Genomic DNA, 14,924 nt, shown 5'->3' with positions numbered 1-14,924 from the left:
GACTAGAATATAAACATCTTGAGGACATAGGCTTTGTGTCACATGGCACACAGTAGGCACTCAAAAATTATTTGCTGAATGAATGAATAAACGAATGGAGATGTTTGGGCAAGGATAGTCACCAAAATATTAACAATTACAGGTTTCGGGTGCTTTTTGTTCCTTTTTTATAATCTTCTCTATTGCTGAAGTAGCAAAATTCTTAAATATTATTTTTCCTCATTGACAAATCAGGGGATTTGGCTTGTGTTTATAGGATTCTGTGATAGGTTTAGATGAAGAACTCTAAGGAAATGTGAACTATTGCCTTTCCTCTTAGAAATGCAGGATTATTAATAATCTCTGTAGCTTTCATTTTTCCACAGAACTTTGAGATGTTACTTTAGCTATTGCCTTCTTTATTTTCTAGACATGGGCAGAAAGTCATATATCCAGGATCCTAGGTCCTTCACCAGTATATGTGCCCTGCATCTTACTATTTACTGCAGTGGAGATAAATGCATCTTGTCCGTGTCAAAAACCAAATCACTAGTGTCTGCCATAATACTTAGGAAAAAGTAGGCTGATGTTTCCGTTTACTTTGAGGTGCATAAAAAAAATAGCAAGGTGGATTAATGGATGAATAGAGTGATGGATAGATATGGAATGAAACCAGATGGTAAGATACTAATGTTAGAATCTAGGTGATGAGTATTTAGGTCTTCACTGTGAAATTCTTTCAACTTATAAATATTTGAAAAATTCCATAATAGCATTTTTGAAAAATTAAATAACTAAATATAATGGAATTTAAATAGTATAATTTTCAAGCCTACTTCTTTCTTTTTGATGAGAGGGGAAAAAAGGAATTGAGATATTCTGATGAAAGCATTTAACAATATTCTTGGAGATAATAAATATTTTAGCCCATGTATTGTCTTACTTAGTTTTGTGGTTGTGTAAACCACATTTGTTGGATTGGAAAAAGTCCATTTTGATCATTTGGTAGTATGGTTTCATCAAGAATCTTTTGTACTTTAAGCATGTATAGAAGAAGCAGTGAGAGTCTGGTCTTTTCCATTAATTAGGGCTTTCAGAAGCTTACTGAAAAACACCCTCTAAACATGACAAGCCATTGAGAGCTGTTGCACTGAACTACAATTAGCACAGTTAATAATAGCTTTTCCAGGAAAAGAATTTAATGACTGTGCAGAACCAAAAAATCTAAATAAAGTATCATTATGTGTATCACTTCAGTGTGTTCTTTGTTTTTCATGTGATAAATAGGCAGAAAAGTTTGTCTCAATGCTAAATACTATTACCTTCTAAAACTCTAAAAACACATTCATTCAATGTGCCACGCTGCTCATTACACAGAGGCTATAGAGAGGCAGGGGCTGAATTTCAACTCATGGTCTCCGCCTCCCCCTTTCATTTCCCTCTCCCTCTTCCCTGATCCTCTTTCTCTGTCTCTTTCTCTTTCTGTTCCCTTTCTCCTGCCTTAGGCTGCCAGAGAGAGATGCTGGGTCATTCCAACATGCTTGTTTCTTCTACTAATAAGATTATGCTGAGGTAGAGTGTGGAGAGATGTTTGATTCTCTACTAAGATATATAAGCCATGTATTTTTAATTGTTGGTTATACTTTTCAATTTCTCTCTTTTTTTCTACTAGGTCTCTGATTTGAAAAGAGATGTATTTAAATGTCACACTATAAAAGTATTTTTAGTCAAGTTCTCCTTCCATTATAATAGTTTTTGCTTTATATGGTTAGCACCTTTGTTGACTGGTGCATTCATACAGTGCATTCTTTTGTAACTTTTATGATGATATGACTTCCCTTCTTTTATCTAGTTTAGTGCTTTTCCCTGTATATCCAATTTAAGACTATACCTTAAGTTCTGTCTTGTCTGATACTAACTTTGCTATTCCTCTTTTTTATTTTGCTTGCATTCATCTGATATTTCTTGCCTATTTATGATCAGCTTTCTAATTATTTTAAATCATTTTCTCTAATTTGTTTCTTCTTTTTAAAATCAATATGACTGGTTCTTTTCATGGAAGTGTATGGTCCACTGACATTGAGTATATTGATTGATTTGATTATTTTCCTTAATTTTTCTCTTATTTTACATTATTTTTGTAATTTATTCTTATTCCTCTGGTTTGTTCAAGTTACTATTCATTCTGTTCCCTTTTACCTGACTTTATGTACCCCTCTTCTGCTGCTCTAAGTCAGACACACATCGCTCTGCTACTGTTTAAAAACAAGATATATCTACTTTGAAACCCAAATTTAAAGGAACTAGACTGAGTCACAGAAGATGATGTCCAAGAGGTATGGCAGGATGAAGAAATTAAAAACTTTACTAGACTCTTGTTTTCTCTCTGTTTCTCCGTGCTTTCTTCCATTTTTTTCTGTTTTATTAAGGTATATCTGACAAAATTGCGGTACATTTAAAATGTACTATGCGATGATTTGATGTATATATACATTGTGAAAAGAGATAACAGTTTTTTTTCCCATGGAGGCATCTCTCCTAATTATCATTACACTCACACCAGTAAGATGAACACTTTAGCAAACTTTCCCTTGCTTCTTTTCTCTGTTTCGTCCCACCAGATGAGAGGTTTGGAATGTTTTTATTATCCAATCTATCCACCCTAATCCCACCCTGCCACCATCCCCAACTTCTAGGTTTTGCTGAGATAATTAAATACTTTTATTCTAAACTGATTTGACTTTCATTTCAAGAATTCTTATTTAGTACTTTTAAAAACACATTCCCAGTCTACCAATATCTATTTAGACTTATATGTATATTTAGATTGTGTGTGTATGTACTCCACTAAAATGCTCTTCAAGTTTTTTGGCCCACTTATCATAAATCTCCCCAGCAGCTCTATTTCACTGGGTACCTACATTCTTTGATCTTTCACTTTCAGGTTGTTATTCTAACAGGTTGTTATTTTTCTGGATGTAGACCTGGTACAAATCTTGAAGGTTCCATAAGTGATGGGAAGCAAAGCATCACCTGCCTAACTCCCTGGGGAATTGTGTAGAAGGTAGACAGCCAGACTATCTAGACAGCAGAATCTTCCTGCCTCTCTTTCTCTTCACAACTTGCTGCCCTCAGAAAAAGGGAAGTTTTGGCCTACCAGATATACTCCTTGGGCTTCTTGGGCGTCAAACTAAGAACTCCCACAAGGGACCAAGTCATCCTTAGATTCTTGGAGTACACAGAACTTTGAAGCTATCCGCAGCATTCATCAAAAGCAAACTTAATCTTGAGAGTCTCTGAGTTTGGCTTTCAAACTCATGCCTCGCCCATGTTGGAAAAAGCCCCACATGTTCTCCTCTGCCAAGATCTTTTAAGAACTCAACAACTTACTTACACTCAGTGGTTCACCACCACCAACTGCTGCTTGGCTCAAGGTAGACCGATATATTTAAGCCAGAAATGGATAGGAAATAATATATTCAAATTTGATCACTATTGTCCTAAAATTCTCTTAAAACAGATTCTAGTTTTTAAAAATTAATTAATTTTATACACTGTTAGAATGTCTTTAAAATGGTGAAGTAGAAATGAAAAAGGTCAGGATTTGGTCATGTACAGATTGTGATAGGAGTTATTTTTATTGACTGTCCAAAATTCTAACAGTAACCACTGCCTTTCCCCTCAGCCAGTTCATGCAGTTTCAGCCTTGATAAACTGAACTATCATTTAAGAATATTTCTTTTGCAAATAACAGAAAAATATAATAAGGCTAGGCTTATATAAAAAATGGTATCTGCTAGTATCTTAAGCCAAACAGACTTTGGGGAAAATAAGTAGAGATCTATTGAACTTTGGATAACTGGATAATTAATCATGTCATCAGTGACTAATTTCTGTTTAGCTTCTATTCCTTCTGTGGCAGAACTATTCCTTCTCAAGATTGTAAGATGTCTGTCTGCCAACAATTCCCAGGGATAGTGATCCTGGTCACATCCAGTGGCAGAAAGTGTGTCTTTCCATTAGCTATCTGAGAAGAGGATGTAAACTTCTTTCCCAGAAGCCCCCAGCAAACATCAAACACATTTCATGTTCTTTTTTTGGATCGCATGCAGTAATGGACAAAAATCTGCCCTCCTCAGTGGCTTGCACATAAATGATCAAGGTCACACACATGCGCTAACATAGGGACACAAAGTGTGTCCACCAACTCTCTCTTGTCAAAGTCACCAAAGATTTCTGTTTTGTTTCCTGCTAAATCCAGTGATCAATTCTCAGTCTTCGTTTTACTTGACTTATTAGTATCATTTGACTCAGTTGATCATTCCCTGAAACACTTTCCATTGCTTCCATGACTCTGCTCTCCTACTTTTCCTCCTACCTCACTGGCTGCTCCAATTTAGTCTCCTGCACTGGTTCTCTCTCAACATCCTAATATCTTATAGCCCTGGAACAGTCTTTAGACTTCTCTTTTCTACCTACACTCACTGCCTTCATGGTCTCATCCAATTTCATAGCTCTAAATATGAGCTATACAAAATCCATGTAATCAACATCATCATCTTCATTAGTAAAACATGCCAAATCAGCAAAATATACCAAATTACCAAAATATACCATACCATTTTTATAACTAAGTGCCAGAGTAATGTTATCTTATTTACTCCTGAAGAACTTGGTTATGTAGATTGAGTTATTGTCTCCATTTCACAGATTAGAAAACTGAGATCTAAGACAATGTAAGTAACTCTGGCATGGTCACAGAGAAAGTGGTAGAGCCAGGCCTTGAATCTGGATAGGTGGATTCCAGAACCGTTTTTTTAAAAAGATTTATTTATTTATTTTAGAGAGAGAGAAAGAGAGAACATGCACGTGAGTGGGGGAAGGGGCGGAGGGGGAGAAGGAGAGAAGGAGAGAGAGAATCTCAAGCAGATTACCCACTGAACACGCAGCCCAACATGGGGCTCCATCTCACCACCTGTGAGATCATGACCTGAGCTGCAATCATGAGTTGGACGCTTAACCTACTGAGCCACCCAGGTGCCCCCAGAACCATTCTTAGCCACCATGCATTACTTCCTCCACAGTGTCAATAGCTTCTTGATATGTAGCACCTCTGAAAGACATTCTTTTGCTCTTCATGCCAGTATCTGACATTATTATGTTGCTCTGCTCTCAGAAGTTTGTTTCTCTGTTCCCAAGGATTTCTTAAACTTAAAATTTCTGTTTCAAATGACTTCAAAATTTTTTTTATTTTTTTAAGATTTTATTCATTTATTTGACAGAGAGAGAGACAGCAAGAGAGGGAACACAAGCAGGGGGAGTGGGAGAGGGAGAAGCAGGCTTCCCACCGAGCAGGGAGCCTGATGCGGGGCTTGATCCCAGGACCCTGAGATCATGACCTGAGCTGAAGGCAGTCGCTCAACCAACTGAGCCACCCAGGCGCCCCGACTTCAGAATTTTTAGTAGTGAATTTTCCTGCTACCAGGAACATTTTAGAGGCCAAACTGCTAGTGATTCTATTTTCTTAAAAGAAAGACTATGAATTGACATTAAAAAGAAGCCTAAAGGGTGTTATGCACAAACAATGAATCATGGAACCCTACATCAAAAACTAATGATGTAATGTATGGTAATTAACATAACAATAAAAAATTTTAAAAAAAAGAAGCCTAAAATATTCTTTGAAACTTTTGTTTCCCTGGGGTAATGCCTTTTTTATTTCTGTCTTTCTCCACCATCTTCCTGGAATAATACCTTTATAAAATAAAACATTAAAAAGTTGAATAAAATAAATAAATAAAATAATAAATACATAACAAAATAAAATAAAATACCTCTGTTTTATTGCCCTCCATTTGAAATTTGAATTCCAACTTCGCAATTCCACTGAAATTACCACTATATTATTTTTACCTCAATTGCCAAATCCAGTTAACATTTTTCAGTCACTGTTTTACTCAGTTTTTCTGTGGTATTTAACAGTGTTGATTATTTCTTCCTTTAAACTATTTTCTCCCTTGAGTTCCATGACAATATAATCTGGATTTCTTTGTATTTCTGTGACATTTCTTTAGAGCACCCTTTCCTTGAAGTATGATTAACTTTGCTCTTCTCCAGGGTTATTAGTCCTCTTCTCATTATATTCTCTCCCTGGATAATATCATCTGTCTCTGAGTATAATTTAAAAACAGATAGCTCTAAATATGTACCTTCAGCTGGAGTTCGTATAAGTCCCTTAGTCAGCATACCCAGAGCTGAGCAATGTGGTCCCCTTTCTCCACTCTGAAACTATTCCATTTTTCTTTTCGCTGTCTGCATTAGTCACATGCTGTCACTGCTATCCAAAGTCCAGAACATTCTAAGTTATCCAGTGCTTCCTCTGTTCTCTCACCTTCAATACCCAGGTAGTCATCAAGTGATCTGTCAAGTCTGTCTTCTCTGCAGCATCAGCGGTGACCTTGTGTTAGTTCAAGTACTGCTCACCTCCAGCCTGAACTATTAGAATAGTTTGCTTTTTGATCTTCCTGATTTCAGACTTGCCCATGCAATTTTTTCTTTTTCCACGTTGTTACCAGAGTGACCTTTCCAAATCTCAAATCTGACCATGTCTTTCTCCAGATGAGTTCCTTCAGTGACTCCCTGATGCTTAAAAGAGGAGGTTCCAGCTCAACAAAATCCTCGTAATCTGGTCCCAGCCTACTTCTCCAGCCTCATTTCCTACTACTTCTTACTTCTTTACCTTCTTTCCTTTTTCTCTTACTCCTTTTTTCATCCTCCTTCTGCTCCCCTTCTTTTTCTTCTTTTTCTCTCCATACCCTCCTCTTCTTCCTTTTCTTTCAGCATTAAATTGTTTGTAGTTCTCTGAAGATGACAAGGGTTGTTTTATAGGTCTAGGCCATTTGAAACACTTTCCCCACCCACTGAACTCCTTTTCATCCTATGAAGGCCAGTTCTCATACTATTCCCTCCAGTTTCTCCAAACTGAATTCATTACTGCCTTCCTTGTACTACTTTTGTAATGTGCCCGTACTTCATTATACAGAAAGCTCTCTAGTTACAGCTGTCTGGATTCTGTGGCTCTCATTAGATTGTAAGTTTCTGAAAGGTAGTAATTCTGTTTATCTCCTATTATAATGTTCAGCATATAACAGAGTGTCAGCATTTGTTGAGCTGGCTTAACCGAAACCATAGTTAGACAATTCCCCTTGGGATATTAATAGTTTTTTTAGAAATGATATCATACGTTTTAATACCACCTTACTGTGTACTGTGTATTCCTGTGCAACTTTCTATTAAACCTAAGTAATTTTCACCATAAGTTAAGCATATAAGGAGTCACATCTATTATTCTATGTCTTTGAGATACCATTTATTATTATTAACAAAATACATATGTTATTTTGTGCTAAAAATCCTTAATATTTTCCAAGTGGAAAAACCACTTCTATTCTCATGGAAATGACGGCAAAGGCAGTGCCATCTGGGATAACATTAATAGCTGAATCCAAATAAATTTGATTACATCATTCTCAAGGAATCTAAGTCTCATATTCTTGAGTCATCTATTTTTGCAGTTTCAAATTTATGGCACGTATTGAGATAGATTATTTAATAATGACAAAAGAATTATTCTGATTGTTATGAGAAAGAGCTCAGCTAAGTTTAACTTTTAAAAACAAATTTAAGAGCTGTGGAAAAATGAACCTTGCAAATTCATCTAATTTCTCTTGCAGTTAGGGCATACCAAAAATTAATTGATACAGACCTTGTATCCCAAGAGTTCTGTTCTTCTGTTTTGTCATCTCTGTCAAACCTTTAAAATGAACAAAATAGAATATGGTTACAGAAATTTAGCTCTCCATAAATGAAGAAGATTTATATCACATGCTAATTTTTCTCCCCTTTAATAAAAGCTTGGTTTATGATGGGAAATATTTATAAAATTAACCCCTATGTAACTATTTTTGTCTTGCTTCTAATCAGAAGTATTGTTTTTTATCGAGGTGAAATTCACATAACATAAAATTAGCTTTGTTGAGGTGAACAGTTAAGTGCCTACTAGTACCTTCACAGTGTTGTGCAACCACCACCTCCGTCTAGTTTCAGAACATTTTTGTCATGCCAATAATAAATCCTGTATACATTAAGCAGTTGCTTTTCATTCTCCCCTGCCCCAGATTCTGGTGACCACCAATCTGCTTTCTGTTTTTATGGATTTACCTAGTCCAGCTATTTTATATAAATGGAGCCATATAATATGTGGCCTCTGTGTCTGGCTTCTTTCATTTAGAGTAATGTTTTTGAGGTTCATCTATGTTGTAGCATGTATCAGTATTTCATTTTTATGGCTGAATAATATTCCATTGTGTGTATATACACCACAATTTGTATATCTATGTGTCCACATTTGGGTCATGTTCATCTTTCGGACATTGTGAATAGTACTGCTATGAACATCCATGTACGAATAATTGAGTACCTATTTTCAACGGATTGGTGTATTTTTGATAAGGATATAATAGCCAGTCTCCTAAATTTTGGAAAGCTGTTTGCAAATTTGACTGAATGGAGACAATTTCTTATCTCAGGGTGTATCTAAAAAAACTAAATTCCAAAGCTTTGAGCACTTTTTTCTCTCAAAACTGACTACTCCTGTTCTTGTTCGGGGTTGGGGGGTGGGGGGGGAACATCAGGACTGATAGTCATGGGGAATTCAATTCAATTGTTCATATTTGTTGACTTTCTAGAATAGAAAAATCAGTTTCCATTATACATCATGTACTGTATTCAGGTTGGAGTATAGAAATAAATTTCACTTTCAAAAAGCTTGTGGATAGTGGGACAGATACTCAAATAACATACTACAAAAACTCCTTGGGATGCTGCTATCACTAGAGTTTGTGCAGGGAGTCATGGAGCAGGAGGGAAGAACATCTAATCCAATATGGACAGGTCCATCAGACTTCCCAGTAGTGAAATATGAACTCTTTCCAAACATTATGAAAGTGAAGTAAAGATTTCCTGAATAAATTCTTCCATCCCACTCCTTAGAGGTAGATATTGTACCCTTCTTGAATATTTTTGTGTAAGAAAATACACATTTGGATTGAATGTACAGAGACAAATATATCTTGAGATGGACGCAAACCATACATACTGCTTTGTGAAATGCTTTTTTGCAGTTAACTATTGTGATGTCTGTCTTTAGACATACAAATAAGCTGTGAGACTGAAGATGTATGAGTCAGCCTGGTGAAGAAAAGTGGGATGGGTCTTTTATGTAATGAATAGCAGCATGGGTAAAGTTATAGGGATGGGAAAGAGGATGGCATATCCTAAACCTCCAGATAATTTAGTTTTTCTGTGTAGGGAATATGCAACTAGCATTGAAACTTGATAGAGTTGAAATAGAAAAGATTAATATGTCTAGACAATCTATAACTAGATTTGAATTATTTTAGGATTATCAAACTTACTTTATAAGGCCTCTGCACTTTCCTTCTTTACTTCTTGTTTCTCTTTTAGGTTCTTAGGGAAGCTTCATTTAAAACAGATTTTAACTTTCCCCAGGAGCAATCATTTCATCTTGTTTGTTTACCCAAGTATGGGCCTGAACTGTGTGCAGTTATCCCAAACTTTAGTTCAACATTGATTGTGCAGTGACTATAGCTAAAGCACTGTGATAAGGTGCCAGGGACAAACAGATGTGTAAGACAATATCCGTGTCCTAATGGGATCATAATCTAGTGGAAGATACGTATATATAAATATAGGTATTGTACAGATAATTTAGAACTATACGTGAAGACTCTTAGTCTCCAGACTGATGAGATCAGCGAAATCTTCTTGACATAAATGAATAGAAATTATCTAAGATAAAAAGTGTGGGCAGAACACTTCAGACAAAGGATCAAGCAAATTAAAGATTGTAAAAAAAAAAAAAGATTGTTAGGTTTAGAAAATTGCACACAGTTTTGTCTTTTTAGAGCATAATATGGCACATTGTATTAGAAGAGACAGAGGTGAGGAAGTGGGGGTCCTAGTGTATGGTGTTAAAGGGATTATACTTGATCCTTTGCTAGATGGGAAGCCACTGAATGATATTTAAAGGAGACAGACATGGACAGGGAGGGTAGATTTGAGGAGGGCAGATTACGGCTGCGGAGAACGGTTAACAAGCCATTACAATGGTACAGTTGTGAGAGATTATGGAGCCAGAATAAAAGCAATGGATGCAGAAGGGATTGGGAGGGAGGGGACTGAATTAATAAACATTTTAGAACTTAATGGTAAGAGGAAATAATGCTGACAGAAGAGGAGAAACAATGGATATGCCCTAGAATTTTGCTTTTGGTGGGTTGCCAGAAGTGCCAGTGCCATTTGGTGAAATGTCTGTGCTACTCGCTAAAAGAGTCAAGGGAAAGTAAGAAAATTCTGGGGGGCAAAATGGTGAATGCATTTTGTCCATAAGGAGCTTCCAAATCATCTCATTCATTGAATAATAAACACATAATGTTTTAGGTTCTGGAAATAGTGATGTACTGGGATGTTGTCATACTTGATGAGCTCTTCTTTAACTGTCAGAATTTTCACATTGTTTCTTTTCTCGTAAACGACATCACTCTATTCCATTTACCCCACATAATATTATCCTAATGCAATATATGTTTTTGCTTGAAAATCTTTTGTTAATCAGCCTGTTATACTTTACTCCAAATAATATGTCTAGTAAAAATAGGCTTGACATGTTAATGTTTCTGCTCTGGATTATGCTGCATTATAATTATTGTTGTTACACAGTTGATTAGTGCCAAATAATTATATTACAAATTTTGATAAGTTATTAAACATGGAGAAACTTTATTGGGAATGTACATCTTAATAAATATATTGATCTGGGTATTTTTTTAATTATTAAATTATGAATGATAAGTATTATATATTGCTGTATTGAGGTTGGTTTAAGCATTAGTTTTTTCTTATTTATATAGATCAGCATTTTTCAGTCTTGTTGAACTAGGGACCCTTTTACACTCTTAAAAATTATTGAAGCCTCATGGGCAGGAGCAGCAGAGGCAGCAGGAGGACCTGCTGGTCACCTTCCCTCTCTGAATCTCTTCTCCAGTCCCCTGCTTGCCCCAGGAAACCAGGGTGGACCCCCTACACTCAATACTGAGCTTTGGCTTGATCCATTTTCCCAGTGGTCCCTTCCCCAAACAGGGTAGTCCTCTGATTTCCCCCTCAAGCCCTTTCCCCCTCTCTCTTTTTAAGGCCACTTGGAATTTTAAAAAAAGCAGCAGCATTAGCTGGGAATGGGGGACAGAAGGGGCTTGTGATTTCCCAGAAGCCAGAGTCGGAATAAAGCTGGGGTGGCAGTCATCTAACCTACCCAACTTTCCCGCCCTGGGAATTCCTAAGAGTGTCCAGGGCCAAACTCAGAAGGAACCCTCCCTGCCCATCACCATCCTGCAGGAAGATTAAGGGGAAGGGATAGGGAAATAAAGAACCATGTTGCTTTGCTGAAAAAAAAATTTTTTTGAGGACCCCAAAGAGCTTTAGTTTATATGGGTTTTATTTATCAATATTTACTGCATTAGAAATTATAATTGAGAAATTAAAAAAGATTTGTTTTATTAATTTGAAAATAGAAGTAACAAACCCATTACATATAACTGTAAGTAATGTAACATTTTTAAGGACGTATGTTTAAAAAATAGTGAAAATATTGGCATTATTTTCCATATTTGCAAATCTAATGCCTTCCTTTAAAAAGGCAACTGGATTCTCATTCTACTTACGCATTTAAATCTTTTGCAGTATGTTGTTTTGATTGAAATATGTGAAGAAAATCTGGCTGCATACAGATATGTAGCTGGAAAAGGGAGGAGTTGATGGACTCCTGAAAGAGTCTCAGGCACTGCTAAGTGTTTTTGGACTGCATTTTGAGAATGACTGATATAGATATAAGTGCTTAAAAAGCTTCATTCCCATAAAAGGTAGATGAGAATGAAAAAATAGTGATAACATCTACAAACTTAGAAAATATTCATTATATATGTGCCTATTGTCAAATATTTTCAATTTGCTATCAGCTAACAATCAAGTCCTCTTTCAGTTTCATTGAAAAGAAGTGATTCGAATTTGCAAAAGAATTTGTTACCTAATCTTAGAGTCATTTATTTTGTCAATATTTGGAAAATACACCAAAGGATCTTTTGAAGAGTTAACAAATGACAGTTGATCATAGTATTACTGTTTCTCTTAGACACATCCTATTTTGGTTTTTGACACAGAAAGGGTTGGAAAAATGGAAGTGTTGTCATTTCAATACAACTTTGATAGTAGAGTGTGTTAATTTAAAATGTTTGTATGCAGTGACAATACTGTGTGTGTGTATTACTCTCCCTTGCCCCATCCCTACCACTTAGTAGTTGGAGTTCCAGTTAGTTTATTCAATTCATTGAAAATGTCAAGTCAGTCATCTAAATCAGATTTATTAACTTAAAAAAAAGAGTAAGCTCAAATAAATGTATTAATGTTCATGCTCATGACAAGCATCTCATGTGGGGATTCTAATTCTTAATTAGGGAAATGAATAGTTTGAGAATCAGAGATGAGTCTTTGTGTAGGGTCATGTGTGGATGAATTTATAACCTGGAAATAAGCTTTCCTTCTTCAGTAATTCTTTTCAAAGCTCCTTTTGCTTCACTTTCAAAGGGCTCTCTTTCAAAAGTATGAATTCTTGGGGAGCCTGGGTGGCTCAGTTGGTTAAGTACCTTTGGCTCAGGTCATGATCCCAGGATCCTGGGATTGAGCCCCATGGCTGATGGGGAGGGGGAGTTCCTGATCAGCAGGGGTCTGCTTCTCCCTTTCCCTCTGTCTCTGCCCCCACTCACTCTCTCTCCTTCTCTCTCTTGATCACTCTCTCAAATAAATAAATAAATAAATAAAATCTTAAAAAAAAAAAAGAAACCTCCAAGTATCAATTCTTAGAAAAAAGTTGGCAGATGGGTATAGCTGTTATGGAAAACAGTATGACGGTTTCTCAAAAAATCAAAGATAGAACTACCATTTGATTCAGCAGTTCCACTTCTGGATATATATACAAAGGAAATGAAATCTAAGAGACAGCTGCACTCTCATGTTCACTGCAGCATTATTTACAATAGCCAAGATGTGGAAACAACTTATGGAAACAACCTAAGATGGATGGATAATGGATAAAGAAAAGTATGTATACACAATGGAATATGATTCAACCATAAAAGGAGGGAAATCCTGCCATTTGCAACAATATGGATGAACTTTGAGGACATTATGCTAAGTGAAATAAACCAGACATGGGAAGATGAATACCATATGATCTCTCTTATATGTGGAATCTAAAAAAATTGACTACTTATAGAACTTGAGAATAGAATAAGAGTTACTAGGGGCTTGGGGGAGTGGGAGAATGAGGAAACCTTGGTCAACAGGTACCATTTTCAGTTATAAGACGAATAGGTTCTAGGGATCAAATTAAGGCCTGGTGATTATAGTTGATAACACTGTATTGTCTACCTGAAATTTGCTATGAGAGAGGATTTTGTATTCTCACACCACACACACACACACACACACACACACACACACACACAAAAGGCAACTATGTGAGCTGATGGGTGTGTTAGCTTGATTGTGGTAATTCTTTCACAATGTATATGTATATGAAATTATCACATTGTATACCCTAAATATATAAAATTTTTATTTGTCAGTTACATTTCAGTAAAGTTCGGGGGGGGGAGAAAATAGTTGGTGAGCAGAATAAAAATGATCATCACTGTGACTGTGTCACTCACAGAATAAATTTGATTTAGATACATTGGCCAAATACCACAGTTTCCCACCAATATTTTATATTAACAGAAATTTCTGAAAGATAGGGACGATTCTAAACTGGTGCTATGGGTTGATGGTTCCTCAATTAAAGAAGGCTGCAGTAACATTATTCAAATTTGCTTTGAAGAGTGCCTTCCTGAGGGTTTTTATATCCTATGAAATGCTCCATATTAAGATTTGGCATCTGTGAGAGGTAGGCTTTTCTTTCAGGAAGTGAGAAAAGGGTCATTTTGAAAAGGGAGTGAGAAATGAGGACTGGCATCCATGCCTTGATCTTAGGCAGGTTTTCAGGCAGATCAGTTTTGGGAAAGGAGACCTGGAAGTGGAAGGTCTGGTAGCAGAGTACCTTAAAACTACTTTTACCCATGAGTTTTTGGGAAACTTTTTGTGTACACCCAGTACCCTAGTTTGAAAAATGCTATTACACAACACAGACACGGTTCTTGACCCCACTGAATTATGTATAATGTTATGTGAAATGCAGACAGTAAAACAGACAAAGAAAAACAGACCCACCATTACAGTAGTGTGTGATGAGGGAACTATGGGCACTATGAGAACATCAATGAGGGTCTCCCAAGCTGGGTGGGGGCGAAGGCTGCAAGAAGTTGACATTCAAACAGAGACATGGGAGATAAGGATAATTTAGCCAGGTGAAGAAGGTGGAAAAGAGGGAAAAGGTGAAGAGTGTGCACAAGCCACAAAGCCCAGGAAAAGGAGCTCAGTGTGGCTCTTAGAGCCAGAAAGAGAGGAGGTGGGAGAGGGTGGACAGACAACAGGAGGCAAGGAGGAGGTTGGAAGATGAGGCAGAGGCCAGTCTTAGGAGGATCTGCAAGTCATATGCAGGACTTGGAATTTTACCTGGGGTAAATGGGAGCCACTGGAGGTTAGGGCAGGTAAAGAAAATCATCATATTTGTGTATTCTCACTTATTGAACAGGGAGATGACAAATCCTGAGACCAGCTACTACTCAATACATTCTTATTTGAAGGTTTCAGCTTTTTTTTTTTTTTAAGATTTTATTTATTTATTTGTCACAGACAGAGAGAGAGAGAGAGCACAC

Source organism: Eumetopias jubatus, unplaced genomic scaffold, assembly GCF_037043125.1.
Source record: "Eumetopias jubatus isolate StellerSeaLion01/CBP00866 unplaced genomic scaffold, mEumJub1_p1.0 scaffold_2, whole genome shotgun sequence".
NCBI classification, from domain to species: Eukaryota; Metazoa; Chordata; class Mammalia; order Carnivora; family Otariidae; genus Eumetopias; species Eumetopias jubatus.
This window is presented reverse-complemented; position numbering follows the sequence as displayed.